The sequence below is a fragment of the Vespula vulgaris genome, chromosome 21 (assembly GCF_905475345.1).
Source record: "Vespula vulgaris chromosome 21, iyVesVulg1.1, whole genome shotgun sequence".
Lineage (NCBI taxonomy): Eukaryota > Metazoa > Arthropoda > Insecta > Hymenoptera > Vespidae > Vespula > Vespula vulgaris.
In genome coordinates this window covers 1842501-1866056 of record NC_066606.1, presented here as the reverse complement: position 1 = coordinate 1866056, position 23556 = coordinate 1842501, and the positions used below count along the sequence as shown (strand labels likewise).

Genomic DNA, 23556 nt, shown 5'->3' with positions numbered 1-23556 from the left:
GTACGAGAGAGAAAGAGAAAGAGAAAGAGAGAGAGAGAGAGAGAGAGAGAGAGAGAGAGAGAGAGAGAGATGTATATATAGATAAATTTTTATCGGTTTAAAAAGACAAGAAATTAGAAAAATTACATAGGAAGATAAATGTTTTTATGTATATTAAAAATTTTACAAAATCGGAACACGTATATATATATATATATATATATATATATATATATATACATATTATATATGTATATATTTAATAATATATGATATTATATTTAATAAATATATGATATATATATGTTTGTATATCTACATATATTATATAACATCTATATATATATATGTGTGTTGTTAATAAATATTTGTATAAAATTAAAAAACGACGAAAATCTTCAAATCAAGATAAGTGTCTAATCTTCGATAAATTTTTTTAACAAGAGTATATACGGAGAAACGAGAAGATTTATCCAATTACAACGAGTAAATAAAATATTTACTTACTTTCATCTCTGTATATTTACTTATCTAAATATTTTCTCGACTGTCCGTTTAAATACTGTTGATCGTTTAACGGCAGCGGAAGAAAAGGAAGGAAGAAAGAAAGAAAGAAAGAAAGAAGGAAGAGAAAAAAAAGAAACGAGACAAAGAAAGGACGGGATAGAGAAGAAAGGACGAAACAAAGAAGGAAGGATACTTTTTGTGTTTATTTATCTGGATAATAAGAAAAGGCTATGTACGTATATGTACATAGGATAAATATTATATATGTATGTATGTATGTACGTACTGATAAAAGTTGTTTCAAATTTTTATATTTGTTTATTTGTTATAATTATCGTTAGGTTTTCTATCGTAAAAACGACGTCGTTGTCAACAACCTTCTTCGTCAATTTTCATTCTTGTGTAAACATTCATTCACTCATTCACTCACTTACTCACTCATTCACTCATTCACTCACTGATTTATATACTGAAAGAACATTGACTCTCACTTGTTTATGTATCATTTATGCAGTATCTTCTGGCCTTAGGAAAGTGGTTCTTTGACTATATGCGATATCCATCTTAAGATATATTCCATCTGCTTTTCACATATATACAGACACCGACTTTATCCGGCCGACGTTGAAGATCTAGCTAAAGGATTTTCCATAGTCACTAGAGAAATATGCCATCCCAACCGAGAATTCAAAGATTTCAAATTTTTGTCGAAAGAAAAGCTGTTCAAAAGAATTTCTTTCCGTCGGATTTCTTTTTCTTTCTTTCTTTCTTTCTTTCTTTCTTTTCACAATGTTCTTGTATCTAATTTCTCTCTTTCTTTCTCTCTTTTTTTTCTCTTCTTTCGCTTATTTAATTTATTACTTTTTTCTTACTTTTCTTTTGTTACTATATATTTTTTTCGTTTCGTTGTTGAACTTGTTACTCTGTGTGTTCGTATGTGTGTGCGTGTTTAACAATTTTTTGTTGTCACATTACAAAGTTTTATTTCTGTTATTTTCCTTGCAAGATTGTTTTTATAACGTTATCATATAATATTCTCTTTCTCTCTTTCTTTTCTTACCTTTCTCTTTATTTCTTGATTAATTTATTAATTTTCCTTTTTTTTTTTCTTAGTTATTTATTTTTCTTATAATATAAATGTCCTTTTCTATTTCACTTGTTACTATATATCTCCTTCCGTTATCTTACATGTTGCTACATATTTTTTTTCTCTTATCTTTCTTCTCTTCGTTATCACACTTTTACTCGTTCTACGTTTTCGACAAATGAATTCTCTTCTCTTTTTCTTTTTGTAAGATTTCCTCGACAGGATAGATCATTTGGAACAGGATAATAATAATAATAATTATTATTATTCGTTTCGCTTTACTTTCTTCCCATCCTCTCTTCTCTCTCTTTCTCCTTCTGTAATTACTGAATATAACTCGAGATATCAAGGCGTCTGTCGCACGTCTTAAGTTTGCCGTTGCATGAGTTACGAGTCGCACGGCGAGACCGCGGAAACTTGGCTCGTAACGCGCTTATGGTCGTAGAATAGGAACGAATTAATAACCGCCAAACGATTTCGCTCACGTTGTCTCGTTTCTCTTGATCGTAGAAATCTATTTATCGTTAGATGGATGCTGCGTCAGCCGTGAGAACGATATCTATCGTTGCCAAATAAGATCTTTATTCTTGAATTAGTCAGGAACTTGTCCGGAACAGCTGGAAATATCTATTCCTGTTAAAAAGAAAAAAAAAAAAACGATAATTCATAGCATAATAATTTCTCTCTTATTTGTAAATTCTCTTATGACGTAAATCATTATTATTAATTATCAAATATATCGGTATATTTCAAAACGATTAAAACTGACATATGTGTTAGATATAAGAATATCTGATATAAATGTCAGATAAAAGAGTATTTACATAGGTATTTATATAGACGTCTATAAGTTGTGAATATTTGGAAATTATATTTTAACGTTAGAGGTAACTCGACGTTAAAATAATAGAATAATATAATATATAACAATATGATAATATAATGGAATAATATAGTAATATTATATAGTTAATAGAATAGATAATAATTTAATAAAATAATATAGTAAAATAATGTAGTAATATAAATCACTTTTGAATATATCAATCTGGAAATCTGGTTATTTTACTTAATAAGGATTTATCGAAGTGTAAATAGGGGTCGAACGAGCTATTTCGAAAGTAATCGAAGCGTAAAAGGAGTCTAATAAATCTAACCGGCCGGAGAACGATGAATCTCCAAGGACGTCGTGTAGTAATGGCGTATCCACCTTTTCACCACCCTAGCTAGGATCCGCCTAGTGTTCGCGTGCAAAAATTGTTTGGATAATCGCGTGTTCGTCATGCAACGTCCGTACAACTCTCTAGATACGTCCAACTTTCTCGAAACTTTCTACGATCCCGAAGAGTACTTCCTTCTGATCGTTAGAACTCTAATATGTTACATGTGTAGAGCTCGTTTCGAACGTGCCTCGGAATATAACTCACCGGAAGTATTCATTTTCTTTATCACCCTTTTTTTTCTTTTTTCTCTTTTCATTTCTTCGAACCTTCGACATAAGTTACGAACAATTCGATAATATTTATTTTTTAAGTTACTTTCGATTATTAAAAAAAAAAAAAACAACAAAAGAATAACAAAGAACAAAGAAAAAGAAAAAACTAATCTTACCGAACAGGCGATACCTGTTTGATACGACATCAATTTCGCAAAAAATCTTTTTAATTGTTACATCGACAAATCCGAAACGGAATCGATATCGAAATTTCGTTATACGCACTTGTATCAAATTACATACATTACATAACAATGCCTTTGTAATCTTGAACGGACATTCTCTGTCATTCGTTTCTCGTCTATTCATTGCATCGATAGAACGAAGAAAAAGAATTGGAATTGGAGGGGGAGGATAAAAGAAAAGAAAAGGTAAAAAAAAAGAAAGAGAAAGAAAAGTTTACGAAGCGAAGAAAGAACAATGGAGGATGAACAAGTAGATCGTTTTTGTTGCTTTCGATAGCTTTTCTATGCGCGTTTATCGTAGAGATGTAGTAGAGAGATAGAGATAGAAATAGAAAGAGATAGGTAGATAGAGAGAGAGAGAGAGAGAGAGAGAGGAGATACAGACAGATAGAGAGATAGAGACAGACATACAAATAGACAGAGGGCTGAGAGTAGACGGTGGTAGGTTTGTCCAAGCACACTTGGCCACGTTCCAAGATCCAACGTTTGCTGTTGTATCAATATTATCGGTCGTGCTCGGTCTAATTGCTCATTAGGATCCGTGGTCCGATGCCTATAAACGCGCTACGACGTTTCTCATCTCTATATATATATATATATATATATATAGATAGATATATATATATACACACACATTATACGTACGTACGTACGTACGTACGTATGTATCTATGTACATATGTATGTATGTATGTATGTATGTGGATGAAGGAAGATAGTTCCCTAACTGCGATACTATTCCCACGTCGTTGCTCAAACCAGGCACGGGAGATTAATTATGTACATTACAGGCGGTATGGCCTCCGCCTCCACCACCCTCTATCACCCTCCACCACCCACTCTTGCACCCTCTTCTATCGTCGGTACTGCGTATTAAAGCTCCTTACGAGACTTACCGTCCATCCTATACCATACGATATGATCCAATGGACGAACCTAACTAGAAGAGAAATGCAAGTTTTGACAGTGATTAAACGACAACGTTCAAGTATACGTGGATGGATGCATACATGTATATATGTATTATACATATGTACATAGATACATACATGCTACGTAAATTAGCTACTTAGTTAACATTGAAAAATTATTATCCATTAAATATTTATGAACGCGTCAATCGTTTCATCTCCTCTCACCACCCACTCTCACTCCCCGATTATGCATTCTCTTCTATGAAAAAAAAAAAAAAAATGTATATATAAAAGGATTGCTTCCTTTATCTTTAAATATATTTTTCATTTTTTACATTTTGATCGATCGTCCGTTTAGAGAGTTTCAGTTAATGGTCAGTTTTTCTTTTCTTTCTTTCTTTCTTTTTTTTCATTAATAATTCGAAGGTTAACAATGACGATCGATTATAGACGAATCGTTAGAAATTGATATCTATAACATTTGTAGAAAATATTTGTTTATTCGATCAAAATATTTTAGGTATTTATCAAACTCTTCTAATAGTTTCTCCATAGGTACGTGTTACGTGTTTCTATACAAGAAAAAAAAAAAAAAAAAAAAAAAGTCGATTCGATATTTAGCACAAGGGATCGATATTGTTTTTCCTCGCGATTTACAATTTCAAGAATTTATACGAATTTCCTTAAAGAAAATTCGACAAAAATCATCGTTAGAAACTTATCGGGCAAAGAAGGAAGAATGCAACAGACAAATACCTTTAGGAGTTATCTAACGTTAGACGATAAAAGATCGATAAGCGAATTTCTCCATAAACGAAAGGGAGACGAAAGGGGATGCTATCAGACTAGTCCATAATTCATTCATCCGAGTCGAGAATGCTTGAGAAAATTCTTAAGCTTTTCCATAAAGTTACTTGCCGTTTCTACTGATCTCTCTTTAGGAGAGTTGGTAAATCGAGCTATCTCTCTCTCTCTCTCTCTCTATATATATATATATACATGTATCTCTCTTTCTCTTTACGTCTATGCTCGACTACATTACGTACTTCGGTTTGACAGTCGATCCGATAGTTTCGAGTATGCTGAAACTTACGCTCGACAGAACAAACCGACGTCTACGATTTCAACGCAGGGAAGTATAGTGTGGTTTCCGTATGGGGATGAGATGGGGTGAGTTGGGATGGGATAGGGTGAGAGGAGCCAGGGGTTTCCTACCGAGGATGGGTCAAAGCCATCGTTGCACGTCAAATATTCGCATAACTCTGGGCCGCGGCGGTATCGGTGAAACCATTCAGTGAATCGAAAGTCAAACACGGAATGGCTTTCATAGTACGGACATGACATATGAACTTCGCATTCTTTATGTCTTTACGCATATCGATAGTTTTTTTCCCTTTGATATTGTACTCGACGGCTATGAGATACCGCTACGTTGGTATGTAATACCTATTCACGTTTTTAATCGATATACGAGAGTTAATTAATCGTAATAATATTTGCGTCCTCATTTCTAAGTTATTTTAGATTTATTAATGAAAAAAAGGAAAGAGGAGAAAAGTAAAATATAAAAACAATATTTCTTTGACGAAACTAATCGCGTGTTGTCTGTGGATGGTTTTTAAAAACTAAAAAAAAAAAAGAAAAAGAAAAACGAGGCAATTTTTATGGTTCTTTGTTCTCTCTCTCTCTCTTTTTTTTTCTTTCTCTTCTTCTTTTTTTCTTTTTTGTACGTAATTCATTTTATTAAATTAAGTATGCGTGTGGCTTTGGTAGGTAGCTCGAGAAATATTTTTCGATAAAAAGATAATTAAAACGATTCGTTATCTACTTTGGAGTTATTCGAAGTAGAATCGTTTCGTGCGGCGTTTGCGGTGTCAATATTTCTTGAAGGTATTGTGAGAAAATGGAAAAAAAAAGAAAGAAAGTAAAAGGAAAAACAAATTAAAAAACTAAATTACATCGTAAAGCCAATCCTTTACAAAACCGATTTGTAATGTTTTCGTTTAATTAAAAAATGCGATTCTCGATAAAAAATTTCAGTAATTTTTTAATGATCAAATAAAAAAAGAAAAGAGATATATCTTGAGAAATGTTCGTGTGACGATAATAGTACGAGGAATAATCGTATCTGATTCCATTCAAATCATTGACGATTAAGATTTATCTTTTTTCGTTATTTCATTCACGGATTATAGATTAGATTTGTTACAACCGTATAGATAACTTTTTCATCGACGTCGTAATCCCAATCATCTGAAGATTAGAACGATTTTGTTGAACTTTTGAAATTCTTCGATTAAATTTTGCAAATAACGTTCTTAAAATATATCAAATATATTCAATATATCGAATAATTTTACAAAAAAAAAAAAAAAAACAGCAGATATATATATACATATATTAAAGAAAAAGTCGAATTCTTTCTTTCTTTCTTTCTTTTTTCGTAACTTTCTAGTCGCAGATAAGTATATAAACCTCTTAGGAGAACCGATTACTTAAGGTGCGAGAGAAGAAAGCGGTCGATTAATCTATTCGAATTATCACGGTAAATGACTATTAAAGTAAATCATCGTGGTGGAGATAAAACCACGGTGATAAAGTTCAACGTGAAGCCAAAGTAGTAGTGGGGTGTGAGTATAGAAGAGGTGGAAAAGGGGGAGGGGAAAATGGGTAACTAACGCTTGGTCTTTACCAACCGCAATTAAGCTTTCTTACACGACTCGATATTCATCATATCCTTGTCAGCTACGTACAAGGACACGTAGTAGGCATTACTCCTTTTAAGTTTTCTCTTTTTCTCTCTCTCTCTTTCTCTCTTTGTTATTTTTCATTCTTTTTGACTCGGACTCCCTTCTCCCTTCGTCTCACATTTTCTTTCTTTTTTTCTTCGTTTTCTTTTTCGTTCTTTTTCCTTTTCCCCTTTCTTCCTCCTCTTCTCTTATTTTTTTATTTTTATATATATATTTTTTTATTTTTTTATTATTTTTCTTTTTCCGTAAAAGCCCTTGTAATCATAGGCCACACGAAATGGCTATTAAGTTAACGACACACGAACCATTCGCCGACAACAATATAACCTTTCATAAGAAACTTTACTCGTGTAACCCTTTCTAACGTTCTAACGTTCTAACGATTATCCGATAATCATTGTTAATGGCGGAGGGACATTTGATTCAACCGATTATTTGTATTATATTCTCTGTATTACGTTTAAACATTCTTTTTTCATTTTGTAACTATTTAATTTATTATAATTTCGTATTTGTACGTGACGCAAGTACCATTTACGTTAAGGATTAAGATGTACTTACTTGCTTACTTACTTACGTACTCACGTGTACGTACGCACGTAACGAACCTGGGTATATGTAATAATAATAAGACATGAGAAAAAGGAAAAAACAAAAAGAACATTAACGCGATAACTCGAACAGGAGATTAAATAATTTTCTTTTATTTATTTTTTTTTTTTTTTGTAATCTCGATAAAAGAATAAATATGTATACACGTATGCATATATATATATTTTTATGCAGTATGTATACTACATAGGTGTAGTTCAAGAATATATCTACGTACATACGTACGGTTCTACTTCGTTTTTCTTTGAAAACACGCGACGACAACGCATTATTATTTCCCTCTTTCCCCTTCGCCACTCCTCATCACCATCCTAAAACTCTCATCCCCATGATACTTTTTCTTTGCGTTCTACCTATCGAAAGTAATAAGTTACGTAGCATTCTCCTAGTTTTGCATGTAGTAAGCACGAATACTTAATCAACCCCTACCGAGAGTTTGTATTTTGTCAGAGAGAGAAAGAGAGAAGGAGGAAGAGAGAGAGAGAGAGAGAGAGAGAATACTCTCGAGATCGGTAGGTACGTGCCTATAACTAAAACGTCGTGAACATAATTAAAACTAATATATCGTTCACAACCAAGTTCTTCGTTACTTGAGAAAATAGTAACGAACGAGTCTCTCTGTAAATTTTTACTCTTGCAATTATCTTGAGGAAAGTTTACCATATTTACGAGTATCATTAAATCGTGTTGTACGTTTTATGGAAGCTCATCCCACTCTTTCTCTCTCTCTCCCCCTCTCTTCCTCTTTCTTTTCTCTATTTTTCTCTATTTCTCTCTCTCTCTCTCTCTCTCTCTCTCTCTCTCTCTCTCTCTTGCGTACGCACATCAACAGAATAAAATTATTTAATTAAAGCTGAAGCATATCTCTTTCTCATTCTTTGTTTTTCTTGTATGTCTGTAGAAACGAGAAAATTAACTTTGCGGTAATAACCCGAGCTTACTCGTAGACTCGAAACGTGTCTTTACCTCCTTCGTGTCGATTTTTGTTTGGTTTTGTTTTTCCTTTTTTATTAACGTTAACTGTAATTATCAATAGAACATTTTTCGGTGACCCTACTTGAATCGTCTCTATCTTTACGATAGAGAATGATACGATATATAAGTTTGTTCTATACGAAGTAGTAACGTACGGTACCTACGATTCGATTTTATCATCATTTTTAGTTCTATCTTCGATGAAATTATCATAAGAACGGAGAGCGACGGATGTCGTGACGGTATGATCGGTTTATTTAAAATTAGATTTGAAACTCGTGAAAAAGGTAATAACGTTGAAAAGGATCGTGAAAGCAGGAAGTAAAAGAAAACGAAAAAGAACAAGAAAAAAGAGAGAGAGAGAGAGAGAGAGAGGGCGGAAGGGTAGGGTGAAAAAGAGACGAAGAAGTAAGACAGGATAGAAATGGGGGCGGAGAAATCGTCGGTATTCTTTGAACCGCTCAAGATTACGTTCTGCAGTCCCTGCAGTCTCCAACGACTCCGCCTTGATAAATGCCCCGTGAAAAAAAGGAAGGCGTGATCTTTAATTTTTCATTCGCGCGAGCCGAGGGGTTGGACGGGATCGACGAAAGAATTGAGAGAACGAGCGGGGTCGAGAGGGTTGCCTCGTAAAATAAAGCGGGTATGATGAGATTCCTAAGAATCTTATGTATCGTGCTAATGAGCCCCAATCATTCTTCCTTCCTTCCTTTCTTTTTTTTTTTTTTTTTTTTCTTTACTTTATCTTTTTATTAAAAGTAGAAAAATATCTTTGTGTGTGTGTGTTTGCGTAAAATCTTCTTTTATTTTGTTTATTAATTATCATATTAAGTTCATATACAAAGTTTTTAATAATTTCTTTTTAAGTCTACGGTACAAACAAAACAAAAAAAAAGAATCAAGTTTAATCGAAATATTCTTATATCTCCTGCGGGATTATAAAACTGGGTTAAACGGACTCTTAAAAATTCGTAAAACTGTTTCGGGCCTCATCAAGATTAAATCCATCATTGACGCGATACGAACGAAGGCGATACTCGTACTAAAAAATGAAAGCATCATATCATCGTCGATTAATCGGAATTAAATATAGTTTATCACATAATTTCGAAATACATCGAACGGATAGAGAAAATTGTTGTGCGCAGAGAAAATTCGATATACTGAAAAATATTCATTCTAATTTCTTTTCTAAAACGATACTCTTCTATATTCCTTATCTCCATCCTTATCTCGTACAACGTTTGACAATTTATTCTCCCGGCAAATTTATAACCTATCTCGTTAGGTTTTTCTAAATTCTTAGAATTCTATCTATTGGTCGGTTGCCAAGGATTAAACTCCCTTTTCCTAACATCTTCGTTCTCGATTTCTTACGACACGTTTCGTTTAACGTTTGCTACTCTTTCGTCTTTTCGATCTAAAAGCATCTTTCCTCGCTTTTGCGTCCGTTTTCGAGGGAAAGAAGAAGAGAGGAAGAGGGTGGTGGAGGGAGGGATAAGACATAATATAGGTAGGTAGGATTCAGGATATAAGGAAAGAAAGAAAGAAAGAAAGAGACAGACAGACAGACAGAGAAAGAGAGAGAGAGAGAGAGAAAAAGTGAAAAAAGGAAAGGAACCCGATATAAAAAGTTTTAAAGCGTGTTCAATGGCCGCGTAGAGGCATCAGAAATAAATGGAAGAAAAGGTAAGCTGGGACCAATCGAAACAACAATTTACCAGCTTCAACTACTTTTATCTGTTACGTTGTTTGCCAACGGACGAATGCCTCGATGTAGTGCAGGTGGCATGGTCGAGGGCGTTGTTCCCTTCTATCGGCTTCCCACGAGTTCTATCGCAAGACAATTTTTTTTTTTCGTTCTTGTTTCTTCTTTTCTTTGCTCTTTTTTTTCTTCTTTTCGATAAAAGTGACCGAATGTAATGAGACGTTTCGTTTTTGGATCGGACATCTTTATGTCTCTTCCTCTCTTTGTTCTCTTTCTCTATATCTATGTCTTTCTTTCTCTTTCTCATACACACGTACACAGAGTAATCATATTACATTATATTCTTCTCGTACCATTTGTAACGAAACACTTCCGTTTCGATTGTTTCCTAAAACAAAAAAAGAAATACATATAGATATAAGCAATATGGACGTATTTAAAAAAGGAATAAACATCGATGATATTACGGACATCAAAATATTTTCTATATCCACTCGAGATAAGTTGAGTGTAAGGGTGTAGGTGAAGGAGCGGGTTGGGTCGAGTCGAGGATGATGAGGTGGTGGGGAGGGATACTGGAGGATAGAGGATGGAGGATGGAGGGTAGTACTGGATGGTCGTTATCCTTTTACGGTTTAGAAAATATTTATTCTGGAATTTATTTTCGAACAGGGATAAGGAAAAATGTCGATGTCTCTTGCTCCTTCGTAGGTGAACTAGAGGTGAGGTAGGGAGAAAAAGGAGGAGGAGGAGGAGGAGAAGGAGGAGGAGGAGAATCGTGAAAGAGGAAAGCTAGAACGGTCCCTGAAAGGAGGTATAGGGTAGGATAGTAGAAATAGTAGGATAGGGTGGTAGATAGGTAGGTGGACATGGAAAAAGAGAAAGAAAGAGAGATACAGAGATAGAGAAAAAGAGAGAGAGAGAGAGAGAGAGAGAGAGAGAGAGAGGAATAGAGAAGGTTTTTGTTCGTGAGGTCCGGCCACGGACAATTCGCTTCGTTTAACCGGACTGGGTGCTGGACGATGGCCAAGCGGTATCATACAGACGTTTGCTGCTCTTTTGAACGTCAGTTATGTGTCTTTCAAATTGCATCAAAGCTATAGGATCGCTACTCCCTCGGCCATACCTACTCGTTCCTGGAAAATAAAGGACAATGTTGGTTTGCTTCCTTCTTCGTCTTCTTCGTTCTTCTCTTTTCTTCTCTCTCTTGTTTTTTTTATTTGTCTATCCTTTTTCTCCCTTTTTATTTTGCTTTTTTTTTCTTTTCTTTTCTTTTTCTTTTCCTTTCTCTCTCTTTTTCTCTTTTTCTTTGCTTTCTCCGTTCCTCCTTTTCTCTCCCTCTCTCTCTTTCTTCTTTCCTTTATACCATTCTCTTTTCCTTTTTCCACGAAGCACATTCTCATTCATTCTCTTTTCTTCTGTCGCGTTCTCCTTTCTTACTACCTTCCGTTTCCTTCCTCTCGACTATTCAGACGAACTCTGTAGGTCACTTTTTTCCGAAGTTGGACCTTAAATAAAAGAATTCCACTCGGGGACATCGAAAATTCATTAAAATCTGTTTATGGTAAATGGCGACTTCGTTCTACAGTAAGACGATTGAACCGATGGTTAAATTGAAAATTAAGCGTTCGGTCTATTTCATCGTCGTCTTACGGATTAATTATAAGTTTCGATTGAATATGTTCTTTGTTAGCAATAAAAAAAAAAAAAAACAATAGAAGAAAAAAAATTGGTTTTTTTTTCTTTCTATTATTCCTAACAAAGAAAATATTCAATCGATCCTTAATTTATTAACAACCTCTATACCGTACCAACTCATTTATATTATACTTTCCATGGAAATCAAATAATAATCTGACGAAAAACATACTTTTCGAAGTTCTTGTTACAAATTTTCAACAGAATTGAATAATACTAAGTAATAAATTACTGAAATAAATTCACTAATAAATGTAGTAGAACTTGTTTGGAATCACTAATCCGGTTATAGTCGGACTCGCGTTTGGATCATTTCGATCATTTCGTATTTTTATTTTATATCCTTCTCATATGTGTACAGAGAGAGAAAGAGAGAGAGAGAGATAGAGATAGAGATAGTATACTATTGACTAGCCATAGAGACGGTAGGTAGAGGAGAGTAACTACTCTTCAATCTCCTAACTTGCTTCCACCCCCTCTTCTTCCTCTTCCATCCCCTTCGATGCATTTGGAACATCGGGAAGTAGTTATATATGAGGTTACGTGCTGGCTTATCGGGATTTCGGCAATGTTTCCTAACGCGGAGGAAGCAATTTTCTAAGCCTTTGATAAGTTCGATTTAGGCGCCGTCCGATCGGGGAAATTCGTAGATAAAGAAAAAAAAAAAAAGAAACAATAAAAATAAAAATTAAAAAAAGAAAGGGAAAATAGAAACTAAATCTGTCCCATCAATTTTTTATAACAAACTGAAGCAAACTGATCCTTTTAAATATTTATTTATATTATACATACCTGTGCATTTCATTTTGTAGACACGTAAGAATAAAAAGTAAAAAGAAAAAAAAAAATGAAAAAGGAAAAAAATGGGGAGAGAAAGGAAAAAAATAAATACAAAAAAAAATAAATAAATAAAAAAGAAACAAAACAAATCAAAACAAAACGAAACGAGACGGAACGAGATGAAATGAAAAAAAAATAAAAGGATGTATGTACATATGTACGTAGATACGTTAACTCGCGATAGAACGAAGTTCGTGAAACGTAGATTTTTCGAATGCCTTCTTCATGGAACAATAGGGCCCGTTGGAACAACACTGTGAAATCAATCGAGCTTCGGCCTGGAATCGAACGTTTTGCTGCTCGTGCATGCGCGTTTATCTAGTGTGCGTGTACGTCTATGTTTGGTGAGATGTGTACCAGCATTTATGTGTCTCTATACGTTCGTTTGTGTATTTCTATACGCTTTGTCGATTTAGCAAAAAACATCAAAGCCGTTCATATATATATACATACATACATACATACATACACATAAAAATGTATATGTTCATTTCGAGCTTGGATTTCGTATCATTTTTTTTTGTTTTTTATGTTCCTTCTTTTTCCCTTTCTTTTCTTTTCTTTTCCTCTTTATTCGTTTATTTATTTTTTATTTCTTTTTTTTTATAAATTTTTTTCTCTCGGTTCGTATCTTCTCGTTTTTTTTATGGATGATTTTTTCTCTTTTTTTTTTCTTTTTTTTTTTTTTTTTATCTTTTCACCCTTCACGCCGCTTTCCTTTCTCGAATCTTCCCTTCCAGAAAAGAGTTCCAGAATCGTGCGTTGTTACTTTTCTATTCCTCACCACTTTTCCTTCCACTTTACACGCCTTCTTCTCTCCCATCATTTCCTTAGTTCCCGCGGCACTCCTTCGTACGCTCCATTTCTGTGACGATCGTTCCATAGGAATACTTTACGTTTTACAAACGCTTTACATTTCTCTTCGTTCGTTCGTTCGTTCGTTCGTTCGTTTCTTTTCTTTTTGATATATTTTTTTTTCCTTCCCCTTCCTTCTTCTCCTCTTCTTCTTCCTCCTTCTTCCATCCTCTACTTTTCCTTCTTCCTCTTCCTCTTTCTCTTTCAACGAGAGTCGATATATCAGGATGCAAACGCGATTGCATCTCAAAGAAACGAAGAAGGAAAGGGAAAATTTGCGGTTATCAGGGCGAGGCAAGGACTAACGATCCGCCGTTAAAATAAAAGGCGCGATCTTCCCATTCGTATAAAATTCAAACTTCCATCGGGATGAATTCGACGGAGTCGTGCAAATAACGAGCATGGCGGACGAGAGATCCAAAGAATCTGTCGTGTGAGAATTTTTGTATATATATATTTTTTCTTTTCTTTGTCCCTTTACTCTGTCTTTTTGTATATTGGATTTTATCAAAAGATATATATGTATACATGTGATTTTCATAACGCGGAATTATTATTTCTCGATCGTCGTTTGAAACAACATGTCGTTTTTAAGCACTAGCAACGGCAACATTTCATTAACATATGCATGTCGTTAAAAGGTCGTTACAAAGTACATATTTGTTATATTCCATTATTATTTTCTCTCGTGATTTTTGTGAAAATAAAAAAAAAAAAGAAATGTGAAAAAGACGTTTCACCCTTTCTCGTAATTAATTCAATCTCTTGTTTCGATATTTTTTTCGAAAAATTTCATTTCGTCGCTACGTTTTTTTTTTTTCAATTAATATATAATTTTTTTCAACCATTATCATTACAAAAATCATAAATAAAGTCTATCGTTTTGTTACATACATTTACAAATGTTATAATAACTTTTTTATTACTTTTAATAATTTTCTTATCGCTTATTCCTAGATCGTTGAATGCATGCACACACACACACACACACACACATATATACACGTATATATCAATGATCGTATTAGAACAAAGTAAAGAAAACCAATTTGTAACCTTCCTCTCATTTTTCCGTTCACGCACATCAAATTTATCCCTGTGCATTTCCGAGATTGGATTGGTGCGCGAGCGAGCTAGCGACCAACCAACCAACCAAACAACCATCCAAACAACCAAACAACCAAACCGACCGACCGATTGAGCGTGCTTTGCTTTCTGTCGGGTATTGGTAAGTACATTGTATGGTATTTCTTCTAAGAACGGATGTAAATTCGATGCTTTTCCCAGATGCAGTTCTTGCACTTTGTAGTTGAATCACTTTTCCCTCAAACCCCTTTACCACCTCTCTAGCAACCTCACCCTCCTAGATCATTTACCCCCACCTAATCTACTCTCTTTTGACTCGTTGGATAAGCTAGCAAACGTAGTGGGAACCTTAACAGAGGCAATTTAGGTGAACAGATAAGCTTTGTCCAGGATTCGAATTTCTCCAAGTTTTCGCGCCGTTCGGGCCAAAGTTTCGTTGTTTGTCCTGAGGATTCGAGTTAGCGAGATAGGAAAGGTAATAAATAGGTAACTACGTTTTCTCTCCTTTATCCATAATTCTTCTCTTTCTACGACGACGGATCGTTTCGAATACGAAGCTTCGAATACGTTTGGAGGGTCTCGTTTGTCCGTTCAACCGTATATCGTTTGTAACCTAGATATTAAACCCGACGTTAAAGACAATTTTTATAAGAAATTTTCTTTCTTAGACGAATACGATAGATGGTTTCTTTTCAATTTTTTTTTTCTTTTTTTTTGTTCTTCTTTTCTCTTCAAAGAAGAGATCAGATCGACGAGGATGTTAATTAAGATTTTCGTTCTTTTTCGTGTAACTTTTAAACCGTACCGTGAATCGTTTAACATCTCTTTGTTTTATATATAAATGTACGTATGTGCAGAGACATACACATGTGTATATAGTTTTGGAACGTTTGAGAGAAACTCTAAACAAGTATCTAAGCAAAGTATACATACGTACGTACGTTACCAGGGTTGAATCCATTTTAACGGTCCGCGAAGGTGTAAACTTTGTTTCTATCGTACGATTCCGGGCGAGAGTTTCGCGGCACATGGCATTTCAGCCAAGAATCCACGAATTTCAACAGAAGAGACGATATAATCGGCGGTTGGCTCTCGACTAGGCATACCGCAAGTACAAAGCAGATGCGTTTACACGGTTAACTTCGACACGGTAATGTTTGCACCGGTCCAACTATATTCGTCTGTTCCGTGAGAGCTACTACTGCACCAGCAGCAACTCCAACACCAAACCAAGCCAACACCAACACCAACACCAACACCAACACCATCGTTAATACTACCACCACCATCACTGATAGCAGCAGCAGCAGCAGCAGCAGCAGACATTGCAGAGAGTGCAGTCAGAGACACCGACGTTATCGTTGTTGTCGTCGTTGACGTCGTCGTCGTCGTCGTCGTCGTCGTCGTAGTCGACGTCGACGTCGACGTCGACGTCGACGTCAGCGTCGTCATCCTTGTTCTCGTTACTACTAGTGCTGGTGTTAGTGCTGCTGCTGCTGCTGCTGCTGCTGTTGCTGACGCTTCTCCAGTTGAACAAAAGTCCGTCGATCGTGTACGCCGCGTGTTGTTGGACCGACGACGTAGGTATCTACACATAAGTACATACGTTTATATCTGTGTACGTATATATATATATATATATGTATATATATATATATGTGCGTAGATAGAGACAGATAGCATCGTTTGACCCAAAGTATCTCACAGAATGTTGCGTTAACTTTATTCTCCCGATAGATTTTACCTGTTAAACGACACATTCTCCCAGTTTCGAAACGTCCACTGCAACGATTCAATCTTACGTATTTAATCTCGTTTTCAGATAAAACGTGTAATCACATATGTATGTATTCCTTTTTTTTTCGTGTTGCCAAGCATTTGGACATTTTTTTCAATTACTTTATCCAATTATATCGCACATACATACGTACGTATATAGATACAGTATTAATCGTAATATTGCGAATATAATATAGGCATCGTAACTATGTTCGACGTACAAAAGTTCCTTCTTTTCTTTTTTGTTCTTCTTTTCTAAATCTTTCCTTACTCTACTTTGATATACCTGTGGGAGTGAAGTCACATGGTTAAAGAAGATATACATAGATACGTACATATATCTCGTGCATAAAGTAGGATGATCGTACGATAAGATCCTCTCGAATATAGCACAACGTTTATTCTAGATTATCTTGTAAAAGCTCGGACGTTTTTCTTATCGTTCCTCGTTAGGCTCGTTCAACTCGAGCAAACAGGCACAGAAGCTAAAAGGCACGAGAGTGGGGGTAGAATAGAGAAATAGAAAGTCGTAGCGTTGTCTTCCTCTACTCTTCTTCTTCTTCTTTCTTCTCTTCTAATTCGTGTCGCTACGACGATGGAAGTACGTTAGACACTTAGGAAAAAGTAGCTCGTTTCCTTTGTAAATGGATTAGGTCACTATTGTCCAGGTTCTCGAAGATAATCCTATGCATGCCGCCATGTCCCTGATCCAGAACAGTCACAACCAGAGAGAATAAATCCTTCTCCACTCTAAATGCTAATGACCATGCCGGTCGACACTTTTACGTCGTTTTGCGGGATTTTGCGCAGGAAGAGAGAGAAAGATAGATAGATAGAGAGAAGGAGAGAGAGTAGAGAGAAAGTAGAGAGAGTGGAGAGTAGAGAGAGAGAAAGAGAGAGAGAGATAGGAAGAGTAAACCGATGAAACCGATAGGAAACTGGCGAACGCATTAAACTCCTCGACATTTATATATATATATATGTATGTATGTATGTATGTATGTATGTATGTATGTATGTATATATATATATATATAGACACACAAGTTTTCTTCTGATTTCTTCTTTCGACCTCGACAATCCCTCGGTTACATCGCGAGACCTTCCCTTTTATTATTAAAGCATCGATCGACTTTCTCATCCCCTTTCCTCGAGACTTGCGACGATAGGTAGAGAGATAGAACTTCCTGTTTGTTCGTATACAAGAGTCTATATGGCGTATAGAGAGATAGATAGATAGATAGATAGATAGATAGATAGATAGATAGATAGATAGATAGATAAATATATATATATATATATATATAGAGAGAGAGAGAGAGGAGGGTGAGAGAAAGATGGCAGAACTAACGTTAAACTTATTACTACGTTCCATAGCCTGTAAGTACGTAGAGCGATTTACGTGTTGCACGTTATCCAAAATTGTTTACGAACTTGTGTAGCGAAACATTTGCATAACAACGTTAAGCTTATTATGCGTTTCCAACCCTCTTCCTCCCCTATTTCTCACCCTTCATTCCCTCGCCCATGCCCTCCTATCTCCCTTTCCACAGTCATCCCTGTCAAACTCTTAAACATTCGATAAAGCGTCGATGTAACATCCAAACTATTCATAATCTAATCTCCAATGAGACTTCCTTTATTATACGAGACTTTTTGCATACTCTTTTATTCTTTTTTATTTTTTATTTTTTTTTTTTTTATTCCTTGCACGCGTGCACATACGTACGCCTGTGTGTTTGTGTATGTGTTTACGATATATATAATAGTTTGTAAATTTTTTTTTGTCTTTTTTTTTCCATTCAGATCGATATATATATATAATCTAATCGAAAAAAATTATATATATATATATATCTAATTATATTTTTCGTTTCGATCGATAACTTGAATCCTTATCGAGTGTGTTCAGTTCATTCGTATATGGGGTGTTGATTAATGTGACGTGTTCAGAATTGTTTCGTCAATTTCGAGGATTAACGAGACCAGTGGTAACATTTACCTAATTTATGAGTAAATGGTGTGTGTATATATATGTATGTATATATCAATGTATATATATATATGTATGTATATATGTATATCGTCGGATTAGATAACGAGACGTTTAACACGAACGAAGGAATCATTACGATTTCTACGTCTCCCTCTTGTTGTCTCGCGATTGCGATGAAATCGCAGTGTAGTTTACTCGTTTAACCATAAATTCTCGCTCTGTAACACAGAGTATAGTAATTATCCGTCTGGGCTTATAGCAGGGTTGATATCGTCGATTATCTCGTTCCTTCTTATACAGAGAGAACAAGTATATTATATCTTGTATTATAGAGTTGATATATATATATATATATATATATATATATATATATATATATATTTCCTGCTTTCTTTTTTCTTTTTCTTTTTTTTCTCGTTAAACTTCACTTCGACTTATCATAATATTATTAAACGTTCGTAAATCATTCCCATGCATTTTTACATTTTCATATTTATAAAGAGAAAGAAAGAAAAAAAAAAAGAAAAAGAAAAAGAAAAGAAAGAAAAATTATGTCATGTATCCACGAAAGATAAATAGTATGTGTTGGTACATACATAAAAATACATACTATATAATACATATATATAGTATATCAACTTACATACTTACGTATTTAGATATACAAGTAGCTATGTACAAGTCAGACGTTACGTTTCCACGTAATTTGTTGTTATAACGAAGAGTAAATAGAGAATACGTCGAAAGGACGAGATTGTAGGGGTGAGGGGTAGAATAGAAGGGGTGGATAGGGAGAAGGGAAGATACAAATTTCGGATACGTCGAATTAGATATATTTTCAGCTCGTTAAACGTAACAAAACACACTCGTTTAGTGAAAGTGGCCTGATCTTTCGGTTTATCGGCTTTCGATTCTCTTTTGCTATCAAGAGAGAAAGAGATCGATAGATAGATAGATGGATAGATAAATCGAGATAGAGAGAGAGAAAGAGAGAAAGAGAGAAAAAGAGAGAGAAAGAGAAAGAGAGAGACAATGACGTGGTATCACAACGATCGATATTTCTTTGAATTGGGGTGGCATTAGCAAAACCACTGGCGGCTTCTAGATACCACCTCGCGTAAGATTGGCCATTACGAGTGACAACGACTACGACGACTATAACTACGATGACTATAACTACGACGAATATACTACGACGACTACGACGACGACGATGATGAGCGCAAAGAGAAGGTAGTTCATTTCATAAAGTCCAAGCGAGCAATTTGAAAGGTATGCTTGAGAATCTCTCCTCTTCTTCTCATTGTCCTTTTCTTCTTCTCTTTTTCTTTTTCTTCTTCTTGTTCTTCTTGTTCCTTTTGTTCTCTCAAAGTTCTTAATTCGAACTGACCGTGCCATACGTTACTATTCGTATCTATTCTTATTGTTAATTCTTGTTAACTCTTTCGAGCATACGACGTTAAAGAAAATAAAAATCTGAATTGCATAAAATTTGTTAACAAATGTTAATAATAAATTCTAATGTCAATAATAAATATTAAACTGCGATAACAGTGAGAAAGTTTAAACTTCTCGAGGTGGAAATATAAAATATAAATACTTAAGCATAAAATGCTAAGCAAAAAAAAAAAAGAAAGCATGGTTTAAACGAATTAAATTTTATTACGAACGCGATCGATTAATTCATAATTAATTTTTATTCTCTTCTGAATCGTGATATTGCTTAAGATCGAAGATAAATGATCTTGCGTATTATTATTTCTTTTTTCTCTATTCTTTACATCGCATTATTCTGAGATTGCGATTTAAACGAAGTGAATTGTTTTATCCTTCCCTTTTAGGAAACAAACAAAAAAAAAAAGAAAATACAAAAAGAATAGCAAACGTTCGAAGAACGTTTACGAATACGAAAAATTACACCTTCGTTATAAGACACGGTTCATTTAATATAAAAGATACGAAGATAAGAGTCTCTCGTGTTTCGTTTCTTTCGATATATCGGAATATCCGTGAATTTCTTCTCTAGGAAAAGGAATTCGGTAGAGCCAAGCACCTACCGTCACGTCCCTGTCGAATTTCTGTCCTTCAAAAAATTCTTTCGAAGATTCGAAGACGCGGAAATCCGACGTGATGATAGCTACCTACCTACCTACCTACCTACCTAGACTATATATATATATATATTGCGTGTGTATTTATATATACATACATTACATACATACATACATACATATATAAATATATATATTGTATATATATTATACTTGACACGTATATAATGTGTGTGTGTGTGTGTCAAGTTAGCATCATGGAACATTGCTAGATGTTGTGGAGATCTTCGAATTCAGTGTTGACAGTTACGATGAGCTTATTGCTGGCACGTGAGAACCATCGGATCTTGACGATCACACTCACCTTCATTTTCCTTCTCCTACCACTCAAACCTCCTACTCTCACCCTATTCCACTCTACCTCACCCCCTTTTCTCCTCCACCTTTTTCTCTTTCATCCTCCATTCCTATCCCCACCCTCTCATCGCTCCTACTCCAACTCTCCATTCGCCATTTCCAAAGCAATTTCAAAATACTACGATCTTTTTAAAGCTATCCACAACAAATTATCCGGTAAAAGCGACGATTCACGTTGTTTACGACTATCCGGCGATATAAAAGAGAAGAAACGTTGAACTCGAATCGGAAAGATGGATTATTATTATTATTATAATTATTATTAATATTATTATCATTGTTGTTGTTGTTGTTGTTATTGTTATTATTATTAATAGTATTGTTTGTTCAAAAGAGAAAACTTTTTAAATCTTATTCGCGAGGGAGTTTATTTTTTCTTTCTCTTTCTTCTTTTTCTTTTTTTTTTACGGTGTTGTAATCGTTTCATATGGTTCATGATAATGCAAAGTGTACACGTAACATATGATAACATTAGGGATATATCGTGTGGTTAAAAAGTTTTGAGAGAACCGTTTCTTTTTTTCTTTCTTCTCTCGTTCTCTCTCTCTCTCTCTCTATGTCTGTCTATTTTTTTTTTTTTAATTTATGCAAACAATGCCGCGTATTCAAAGTTTATATGGTGAAAAACGAGGATGCTTTTTACAAAATTTCGGAACAATTTATGGCAACTCCATATATAGTGATATTATATATAGATATGTATGGGCATAGAGATATACACATATATACATATGTATATAAAGAAAGAGAAAACGAGAGAGAAAGAGGAGAGAAAGAGAAAAAAGGAAAGGAATGAAGTACGGAGCTAGTAAAACGTCAACGAGTTCGTTCGTTTGGTCAACTTTAGTTCAGAAGATTTACGAGCTTTTAAAATTTGCGCTTGCGATATGTTTCGCGGTCTTTTAGTAATAAACAATGAAACGCCATTATTTATGTGCGTGCGTGCATGCGTGCGTGCATGCGTGCTTGCGTGCGTTGATAACGATCGTGTAAACAAGTATTTATACCATCGAGTATAAATATGCACTCTCCGATTTTTTTTTCATTCGCAATATTGCGATTCCCTTATCTACATATGTAGATCTTGAATGATTTTGTCGTTTTATGTATTCGTTACAGTTGTACAGGTTGAATACAAATTAATGAGTCGATTAAATATCTCATTTGTTTGGATATAATAAAAATGAAATATAAATATAAATGTAAATATATATATGAAATATAGTTTCACGATTGAACATGTGACATTTTTTATATTAATATATATATATAACATTTTTTATATTAATATATATATATATATGAGAGTTAACGATTATCGTCAAACGTTAAAATAACATTTTAATTGTTTACATCAGAAAACAAACATTTCTCGCGAGATTTTTAAAATAAAAATTTGTTTCGTTTGATGTGACGATGTAACTTAAAACGAATCATTTTATCGAGAAACGATTGATGGAAAAGTTGATTCATTTTATAATAATAATAATAATAATAATAATAATAATAATAATAATAATAATAATAATAACAACAACAGCAACAAGAACAATACCAGCAAGAAATTATATCAATTCCGATTCTCCGCATATTCAGAATATACAAGACAGATTTTAATTAATGTTTTTATCCTCGATGAAATAAATTAAACAGAAAAAGAAAAAACGAGCTTCTCGTTTACATATATTGTTACGTGACGTAAATGCGTTGCCCGTCGAAAAAGTACGTCGAAACTATTGCTTCTTTTTTCTTTTTTCTCCAAAACGCACATGTCCGATGATCCGATTTTTTTTTTTTTTTTTTTTTTTTGAAACTAATCTGACAGTAATTCATTCGAATAAACGTCGTTTATTAAAGGAGACAAAGGAGAAATGAAAAAAAAGAAAGAAAGAAAAAAAAACAGAAGAAAGAAAAGAGAAAGAAAAGAATTAACAGAAAAAAGATAAATCCCTTCTATACGTAACCAAAAGATGCAACGATTTATGAAATAGATAAAGCCGAAATGGTTGTCTCTTCTCTTAACAAGCAACGAGGTACAATAATTACGTTTATATCTACGGTGAGATAATTCTGTATAGCGAGTCTCTCGCAAATTTATCTTAACTTTGTTCGCTATGTGAGAGAACTTGAAACAAAATTGGATAGAACGCCTTCAGGAAATTAAGTCTTTGAGGTGAAGAGATACGTATGTTCTCTGGTGGTTATGAAAGTTGCTGTACCTTTTCTTTCAAAATTAATTATACTTTTCAAACAAGTAGAACAATATGAGAAAAGAGGTACGTGCATAATTAACCGAACTTTTTTCTTTTTCTTCTTTTCTTTCTTGATTTTTTTCTTCTGTTTTTTCTTTTTTTTTTTTATCCGAGAGATTCTCTCGAACATCGTTAGGATATATAGATTAAAGAGTAGGTATTAGAGGATAATGGATTTTCTTTTTTTCTCACTTCTTTCTTTTCTCTTTTTCGACGAATGTCACAAAACTTTGAAAACAAGGATGCATCGGTTAAACGCGACACGTGTAACGATTTTTTTTTCTTTTTTTTTTTGAACGAATTGAAGAAATTAACCATCGAACTTTTCTTTTTTTTTTAATTCGAAAAATTCTCTCAATTGGTTAAGAGA

The 23556-nt window shown here is 34.2% G+C and overlaps 1 long non-coding RNA gene across 3 annotated transcripts; it reads right to left on the bottom strand.

Annotated features, from left to right (window-relative positions):
* Positions 1-1875: 1875 nt before the first annotated feature.
* On the bottom strand, positions 1876-17027 carry LOC127071334 (uncharacterized). Of its 3 annotated transcripts, none has more exons than XR_007784964.1 (4): positions 16436-17027; positions 15625-16279; positions 10226-10600; positions 1876-2206 (listed from the first exon to the last, which is right to left on the bottom strand). It is a non-coding gene; the product is annotated as an uncharacterized LOC127071334 (long non-coding RNA). The 3 variants fall into 3 exon arrangements; XR_007784965.1 differs by having other exon boundaries at positions 15629-16279; XR_007784966.1 differs by having other exon boundaries at positions 15633-16279.
* Between the last annotated feature and the right edge of the window lie 6529 nt (positions 17028-23556).